General features: G+C 46.2%; 1 protein-coding gene across 2 annotated transcripts in view; it reads left to right on the top strand.

The window, feature by feature from the left end:
* LOC115949011 (zinc finger protein 239-like) overlaps nt 1-2,557 on the top strand; it is a 9,506-nt gene extending 6,949 nt beyond the window's left edge. For both annotated transcript variants that reach the window (XM_031065095.1, XM_031065096.1), the window contains exon 6: nt 1,990-2,557. The gene's annotated coding sequence lies outside the window, so the exon portion shown is untranslated. The remainder of the gene's footprint in view (nt 1-1,989) is intronic.
* Nucleotides 2,558-9,644: the final 7,087 nt, after the last annotated feature.

Below are 9,644 nucleotides of genomic sequence, written 5' to 3'. Positions count from 1 at the left end.
AAATGGTAAGACTGCATGTGTGACTGGAACCCTCAAAGCACAGATTAATAAGATTTGTTGGAAACATCCATGACATGAGTTCAAGTTTTACCCAGAGCCTTACTGAGAATCCAGATACAACCAAAGTGTTGCAGTAAGGTAGAAAAATTATTAAAAAAGGCCTCCTAAAATCAGGCCTGCTCTGTTAGATCAGTGACCTTGTCAAGCTAGCACTTTGCAAATTCCCATGTGAAAGCAATCCTGGTTTGAAGAGTTCTTAACATAACAATTTATTCCTGGGTGAAAAACAACTAGCACCTGCATAAACATTAAATCTATCCCATGAGAACCAGAGAAGAAAATATGTAAACAATTTAATAGAGAGATTTGATGGACAAGTAAAGTATCTCTTACTAACCAATAAAGTAATTGGAAGAAAGCTACTAACCCAATTGGAATCACACACAAGGTATGTAAAACTGTATAAAAACGAGTTACTTGAATAAAGAATAAGCTTTTTCACCCTGAAGAAAATAAAGTCTCATATGATTTATTCCGATACCAAAGCAAAAAGACAACATAAGTCCTAATGAAACATCGCATGGCAGGCCATATCAAATTGTATCTATTATATATATATTATATATATAATTTACGTATATATATAATTATATATATATATTCTTCACAGGAGGAATTAATATATGAGGGGAAAAATTAACTTACAGAGGGATTTAATTGTTTGAAATTCCACTTTGCAGAAGCTCCAGAGATTTGTCATGTTATCCAGAGAAATCTCTGCTCCTGAAACAACTGGAAAACAGAGACTGACACAAATGAGGATGATGTGGTTTAAATTGTTCTTTTTGTGCTTGTTATCTGCACAGTTGGTAACCGTAACTCAAGTTTGGCCCCAAAATTTGCACGTAAATGTAGCCCAAAATGTATCCAAAAGCTCTTCATAAGAACAACTTGTCAGGGTGATACTGGATATGTGAGAATCTGGCCTGGTAAGTTTGCCCCTAGATAAAGATCAGGCCTGTGCTCTTGGGGCTGTAATTCTACACATAATATTTGATCACATTAAGGATTATTGGACACGCTGAAAGGCAAAACTTCAAATGCAATTTCAGCCTTACAAGAAGAAGTCCATGATTTTTCTGGTATAGTTTTACCAAACAGGATAACTTCCAATTTCCTACTAGCCACAGAATTATTAACACTGTAGTTGTTCTTATGTAGATCAGAGTGAAAGAATTATTAAAGATTTGGTTGAAATTTGAAAGCAAACTCAAAGTCTACACCAGGTAGCTTTCAAAAGTCTTGTTGAACTTTGGATATATCTTCAGTACACTCTCTTCGTGGTTACTGAACTGGACCTGAATAAAAAGTGTATAGTTGACATCTGTATTATATGATGGTGTGGTTAAATATGGAGCAAACTAGACAACATAGTCTCTAAAAAAGAGGAATTATGCAGAATTTTTGCCTTTTTTCTTTTATGTAGTCTCTGCATTCTTTACTCATTTACAATAACAAACTACAGAGCTACATTTGTAGCTCTGTAGTCCGTTATTGTAGTTTAGCTTCATTATTTCCCCACACAGAAAGACAAAACACATTTCAAAGCCTCTATCGTATCTTGGTTCTCCTTAGAAACCAAGGTCAAAACCAGCTCTTCAGGACCAATTTTCATAAACAAAGTACAGTCCTGTTGGAGGGTGTCCTAGGGTGACTTTATGATGCTTGTATCCCCAATCATGTGGTGTGTCTATGCTGGATATTCTATTCTGTGCCTTCAAGACTGGCTCAGAGCAAAGGCAGGGAGTAGAAGCACAGAATTTTTGTTATCAGCCTCACTCACTCACTCCTCCACATTTGGCTAGACTGTTGATGTCTAGGCATAGACGGGGCAGAACAACACACTCCTTTTGCTTTTTCCTTAGTTAGTTTAGCTAGCTGAGGCAGTCTGAGTTTTCCCTGGACTGTTTTTCTTTCCCTTTTTCTTAGAGCCATTTGAACCTGCTCCAGACTGGGACCTGGGGAAACACTGAGAGCTCAGACTTTGCAGCCTTCTGGGGCCTTCTCTGCAGCCTTTCCCAGCGCCGAAGGGACCAAGAACAGAGCGACCACCCACCAGAGAGACTTTCTGAATTTGTCATCTCTTCAGAGCAGCAAATGAGTGTTGTCATCTGGTATTGTTCATTTTGTGTTCTGGGGAGTACTTTACCTATTAAATAAACAGGGTTTTTTTCCACTTCTCTCTGAAGAAATTCATCCCGAACTGATTAAAGAAGAGAGGCTGTGTAGGTTGGCTTTCTGGAGGGGCCCCTTTTGGAGGCTTTCTCCCAGATTTTCCCTAAACCAAGACCACAGTGGGGGAAGGCTTAGAAGACCCAGGGGGGAATTGCATCGCCACTTGCACTCCTAATTGGTGATTTTTGTCAACAATGCTGATCTGCTAAACTTGTAAAACTGTATTCACCCTTTGTGGGTGTGGGCATTTTGTGGACATTTTTCTTATCTACTCCTGGCGGTCTCCAATAAAGACCAGCTTTTATATTACCTCCTATACAAATATTCTCTCCAAAAGGTGTTGCTTTATTTCTAGGTTCTTTAAGGCCTCACACAGTGGGGCCTCATGGCATGCAGGAGACCACCATGCCATAATGATATCTTGGGGAGCCAAGTGTCAACTGCAAACACAACAGGGCCTCATGGAACACAGGTGCCACTTGAATAGTGCCCGGGCACATGGAATTCAGTGTCCATTGTGACACAGCACAGCCACATGGAACTCAGCAGAACATTGTGACAACATGGAATCTCATGGAACCAAAGCTCTACTTTGACAAAGTGGGGCCTCCTGGGATACAGGTGCCACTGGGATGTTGCCAGTGCTGGTATAACCCAGTGCCCATTGTGACACAGCGCAGCCTCATGGAGCTGTCTTGGGGATGGTTCATATCCCATAACCATTTTGGGGTTTCTTTGTTTTGTGTTCATAATGGTCATTGCCTCCCCTCCCCCAGCTCTGAGAATATCACAATGGGTGGAGGGGCAGCCTGGGATCCTGTGGGGGCTGGGGGCCAGAGGCTGCTCTTCCTTCAGGTTGGGGTGATCAACTCAGCAGCCATGCAGCCCAGTGCATCTGATTTGAGATACTGTTGCCCTGCAGTTTTGGCCTTTTGCTTTTTTCCTCTTGTTTTTTTTTTTCTCCTTTGGCACTGTGACTAGGGTTGGCAGTTTGCTTCTCTGCTCCTCTGCCACTTGGGAGCCCAGACTGGTGTGTGGCGTGCTGAGACCTGGGAGCTGGGAGCACCCCTTCCCCTACCAGGCTGCTCCCTTTGCGTGATGACCCAGCCTCAGGACCAGCCATCACCAGTGAACCATGCAAAGGAGAAATCTCCCACCCAGCCGCTGCTGTTTTCTGCCACTGCTTAATTGAGGGGGTTTTGCTACACTATAGTGCAACACCCTGCATCCATCAGGACAGCCCGCTGCTTCTGCTTCTGCTCCTGCCACCGCTCCAGGGTTAGTGCTACACTTTCATTCACCGCCCCCGGGGATATGCTCCTCTCTGTTCCAGCTGCCACTCCGAGGTTCCTGCTACAGTCCAGTTTGCCCCTGCAGTGGCGCTGAGACCAGCGCTCCCCATGGCTTTGGCGAAAGGAGCCCCTTTTCTCTCCCTGCCGCCACCAGAGCCACCATTGCCAGTGGAGAGGGTGCTGAGCTCGTGCCACAGCGCCCCCTGCAGCCACGGGGCGATCATCGCCCCTGCCCTGCCTGGCTGGGAGCCACCAGCGCCCCTGCTGGCTGTGCCCGGAACTGCACCAATGGGGAGGTTGCTTGACAGCTGAGAGAGGGCCGCTACTGGGATTCTGGTTTTAATATTGTTGCTGCTGGTTTTGTTTGTTTGTCTTGTTGTGTATTTATCTATTAGTAAAGAATTGTTATTCCTTTTCCTATATCTTTGCCTGAAAGCCTAGTAATTTCAAAGTTATAATAATTTGGAAGAAAGTAAAGCACAAACCTATCACAGGAAGGTTCATGTCTTATTTGGCACATACTTGTCTTTTGAACCAAGACAGGAATCTAGGAGACTTGTGACTCATGGAATTTCATGGAACCAAGGGTCAATTGTGACACAGTCAGGCCTCATGGAAGCCAGGAGAACATTGTGATGCAATGGGAGCTCATGGAACCAAGTGTCAATTGTGACCATGGCATGGTATCATGGAACCCAGGTGCCACTGAGACAATGCCGTGGCTCATGAAAGTGTGGCACCATTGTGACACAGCAAGGCCTCATGGAATCTGGAAGAACAGTGTGGGGAAATGGAACGTCATTGAACCAACTGTCAATTCTCACCACAGTGGGGCCTTATGGAACACATGAGACCAGTGTGATACAATGGAATGTTGTCAGGGTTTGATGCTGGTGCAATGCCAGTGCCCCCATGAAAATATATGTTCCCTGGTGTCTGCTGTGAGATGTGACCAGGAATAAAGCAAAGCAGGCTCCAACTTAGGAATGAAGAAGAAAAAAACTTTATTAACCTACAACTATATATAGAAAGAAACACACACAGAACTCAGAATGAAAACCTTCCAAAAACTTTCCTCCTCCCTCCACCAGATTTCCCATACATCCATCCTTCAGATCACCAACTCTCAGTCCATCACTACCCTTTAGATAATCAATTCTCAGTTCAACAAGGAGAGAGGAGTCCTTCTTGTACCATAGGCTTCCCCTGGAAACACAGTTGAGACCTCGTGTGTTTCCATGTCACACGTGGCACCACCCGGAGAACATTTGCCATCGTGACATCTTCCTTCCATGCCCAGTGCTCTCACCACTGTGCATGGACCAAAGCTGCTTCTAGGGTTCCCCTTTTAAGGATGCTTTGCCCAGTTCCAAAAAAAAGCACAGTCTCTCACTTTCGGGACACCATTTCCCCCCAAATTCACCCCCTGGGGCCGAGGGGTCTCAAGAACAGAGATCTTCTCTGAAGACAGAGGGCACCACCACACCCTCCTCACCCGTCATCTCTGTTCACGCACTCCTTCACATAACAACACTGCACTCTCTTGGCTCCAAGCCATTGCCTCCGCCCTGCATGCAGTCTCTGTGTCACAGGAAAAATGGTTCTGTCCGTGGCTATACAAGAAAAGTCCAAAGGCCACTCCATCACCTCCGCTCACCCAAGATTCTTCTCAACTTCTCTCATGGCCCATTTCCTCTTATCTCTATTTCTCTTCTCATTCAACTCCAGGAAGATCAGCATTTGTAAGGTTTCCATCATCCAAGAAAAGGGTTAAAATCTCAGGGTCGGCTCACCTCACCCAACCGCATGGCTTCCCCTCCTGCACTCAGCCTGCAGCTGGGCAGGGGAGCTCTGACCTCCTTCACCCACTGGAACCAAGAGAAAGTTTTCCTGGGAGTTCTCTGCTTTTAACCCCCCTGTGTTCTCAGAGGCGTATCCATGTCCTCAGTGGCCACACCAGGTGCCAATATTCAAAGCTGAGCACCTATTGGTTTCACCACAGCATCCCAAAAAACTTATTTCCTCTCAAACCAGGACAAATGTCATGGAACAAACTGTCAGTTTAACACAACAGGGCCTTATGGAACCCAAACGCCACTGGGAAATTGCCACTGGTCATGCAACCAAGTGTCCTTTATGACACAGCTGGGCCTAATGGAACACAGGAGACCATTGTGATGCAATGGAATCTCAAGACACCAAGGCTTCATTGTGACACATCGTGGGCTCTCGGCACCCAGGAGACCACTGTGAAGTAATGGAATATCAGGGAACCAAGTGTCAATTTTGGCCCTTCGCAGCCTCATGGAACCAAATGCCAGTGGGACATTGCCAGGGCTCTTCTAACCTACTGTCCATAGTGACAAAGCTTTGATTCATGGAACACAGAAGATCATTGCGATGCAAAGGACTCTTATGAGACAAAATGTCAGTTTAACACAGTGGGGCCTCAGGGAACCCATATGCCACTGGGACATTGCCACTGCTTGTGGAACTCAGTGTCTGTTATGACACAGCCAGGCCTAATGGAACACAGGAGACCATTGTGTCAGAATGGAATCTCATGGAACCAAGGCTCCTGTGTGACAAAACACAGCCTTGTGGAACTCAGGAGCCACTGGGACAGATGCATGGTTCATGGAAGCAAGTGTCCATTGTGAAAAATTTCAGCCTCATGAAACCCCAGAGGCTACTATGATGAAATGGAATCTTGGTGAACTAAATGTCAAATGTAAACACAGTGGGGCCTGATGGAAGCCAGGTGCCACTTGGATATTGCCAGGGTATATGGAACTCAGTGTCCATTGTAACAGAGTGCAGCTCCGTAGAACTTAGCAGAGCATTGGGACAACATGGAATCTTATGGATACTTTGACAAGGTGAGGCCTCATAGGACACAGGTGCCACTAGGACATTGCCAGAGCTTCTGGAACCCAGTGTCCATTATGACATGGGACAGCTCATGGAAACCTGAAGACCACTGTGATGCAACGGGGTCCCATGGAACGAAGTGTCAGTTGAGAACCAGCACAACCGCATAAAATCCAAGAGATCATTGTGACCCAATACAATCTCATGGAACCATGTGTGAAGTTACACTTCAGAGCCTCATGGAACACAGAGGCCACTGGTACATTGCCAAAGTTCATGCGAGCAAAGAGGGACTGTGACAAAGTGGGGTCTCACGAATGCCAGGACACTATTGTAACACTATAGAATCTCATGGAACCAAGTGTCCACTGTTTCACAGTGTGGCCTCATAGAGCACTGGAGACCATTAGATGAAATGGAATCTCATGGAACCAAGTCTCAATTGCATCAAAGAGGGGCCGCATGGAACCCAGGACACTGTTGTAACAATGTGGAATCTCACGGAACTCAGTGTTCACTCTTTGCCATCAAAGGCTCATAGAATGCTGGAGACCATTGTGATCCAATGGAAACACATGGAATCAACTGTCCACTTTTTTCCAACAGGGCCACATGGAACACTGGAGACAGTTGTGACACAATGGAGTCCCATGGAACCAAGGCTCTATTGTGATGCAGTGGGGCCTCATGGAACCAAGGAGACCATTTTGACACAATGGTGTCTTGGGGAACTAAGTGTCAATTGTGAAAAGAGCACAGCCTCATGGACCCCAGGAGACTTTGTGATGCAATAGAATCTCATGGAACAAAGTTTTAATTTTGAAACCACAGGACTTGATGGAACTCAGAAGAACATCATGACACAATGGAATCTCATGGAACCAAGGCTCCATTGTGACACAGCAGGACCTCCATGAACCTGGGGCCCACTGAAACATTGCCATGGCTTGTGGAACCAAGGCTCCACTGTGGCACAGCAATGCACCCTGGCACTCAGGTGACTATTGTGACAGAACGAAATCTCATGGAACAAAGTTTCAATTCTGACACAGTGAGTCCTCCTTGGACCCACTAAACCATTTAGTCACAACTGGAAGTCATGGAACCAAGTTTCAGGTGTGACGCAGGGGGGGCCTCATGAAATCCAGGGTACCATTGTGACATAATGGAATCTCAAGGAACCAAGTTTCATTTTTGAACACAGTAGGGACTTGTGGGACCCACGTGCCAATGGGACATTGCCAGGGCTCTTGCTACCCTGTGTCCATTGTGACACAGAGGGGCCTAATAGAACCCAGGAGACCATTGTGATACAATGAAATCTCAAGAAATCAAGGCTCCATTGTGACACAGAAGGAACTCATGAAATCTAAAAGACCATTGTGACTCCATGCAATGTCATGGAAACATGGCTCCATTGTGACAGAGACCTCATGGAACACGAGGGTCAATGCAACATTGCCAGGTCTAGTGGAAACAAAGCTCCATTGTACACAGCAAGGACTGATAGGACCTGGGAGGCCACTATATGACAATGGAATCTCATGGAAACAATGGTCAGTTGTGACACAGGAGGTCTCATGGAACCCAGCTGCCACTGGGACATTGCCAGCTCATTTGGAACTCAGTGTCCATAGTGAAACAGTGCAGCTCACGGAAACCTGGAGATCATTGTCATGCAATGATATCTCATGGAAACAAGTGTCAATTGAGACAAGCAGGGCCTCTTGGAACCCAGGTGTCATTGGGACCTTGAAACAGCTTCTAGAAACAAGGGGTTGTTGTGACACAGCAGAGCCTCATCCAACCCAGGACATCACTGGGATGCAATGGACTCAAGTGTCTACTGTGACAAAAGCAGGGCCTCATAGAACCTCAGAGACCATAAGATGCAATGTAATCTCATGGAACCAAAGCTCCCTTTTGAAGAAATGAGGCCTCATGGAACATAGGCACTGGGACATTACCAAGGTTCATGGAACACAATTTCTATTGTGGCACAGCGCAGCTCATGGAACTCGCCGGACACTTGTGAGAACATGGAATCTCATGAATCCAAGGCTTTACTTTGACAAAGTGGGGCCTTGTAGGACACAGGTGCCACTGGGACATTGCCAGCTCTTGTCGAACCCAGTGTTCACTGTGACACAGCCCAGTGTCATAGAACCTGGAGACTGTGGAGTGCCCCCGCCCCAGGAGGCGGGGATTCTACCCAGACAGATAGCATTGGGTGAGGTGCATGACTTAAAGAAGATTCTACCCCTCTATCCTGTGGGGTGTGACCCCGCAAGCCCGGGAAAAGACACCCCACCCCATGTTGTCAGATAAGGAATGGCCCCAGAATGTTCTTCTTTTCCCGCACCCTCATTGGTTTAAACACTACTGCAGTGTTCCCACCTTAGTTCTTCCCATTAGTTGTCCTGCTTGGTCTACCCCTTTGCAGTCTCCTGTTCCTCTCGCTGTTGAACCTCAACCCTAAACTCCATCCCTACCCTGGCATATAAAACCCATGACTCTACTCTCCATCTTGCCTTGGTCCCTGACTCAGTAAAGAATCCTGGATGTTGCTGAACCAAGACCCATTCTGTTGTCATCTTTTCCTGTTTGGTCATTAGCGGCTACCTGAAGTCCAAGCCTCCAGGGCCCAGGGGAGTTGTTGCCCCCCTCGCTGTAGCAGAATGCAGCAGGAGACCATTGCGACACAAAGACATCTCATGGAACCAAGGCTCTATTGTGACATAGTGGGGCCTCTTTGAATTCAGGAGACCATTGTGACACAAAGATATCTCATGGAACTAAGTGTAAAGCATCAACACAGCAGGGTGTTACCGTCCAATTTTTAAAGTTATTAGAAATGCCTCTGCCTGAATTAAGGTGCAAACAAGACCATATGCCAAAGTCAACAGTATGGAGCTTGTTTAATAGTAAATATGAGAGAGAGAGAGAAGAGAAAGAAATAGGAAAAGGTAGGGAGGAGAGAAAGAGAGTGGCAGAGACAGATTAAAATATCATCACTTCATAGATCCCAGTAGCATCTGGATGATACTCTGCAGCTGGTCTTTTTGGTGGTGAGCAAAAAGCACAGAATTCAACAGACTAAAATATGCTCAGGCCAGTCAGAAATGTGCAGGTACAACTGCCCCTGGGGAGGGGCAGTTGGACACTGTCTCTTGCAGCAGACTTTGGGTCTGCTCCATCACTTTGCATCACATGCAGTCCTGCAGTGCAAGGCCTCAGGAACAAGTT

This window comes from Geospiza fortis, unplaced genomic scaffold (genome assembly GCF_000277835.1).
Source record: "Geospiza fortis unplaced genomic scaffold, GeoFor_1.0 scaffold290, whole genome shotgun sequence".
NCBI classification, from domain to species: Eukaryota; Metazoa; Chordata; class Aves; order Passeriformes; family Thraupidae; genus Geospiza; species Geospiza fortis.
This window is presented reverse-complemented; position numbering and strand designations above follow the sequence as displayed.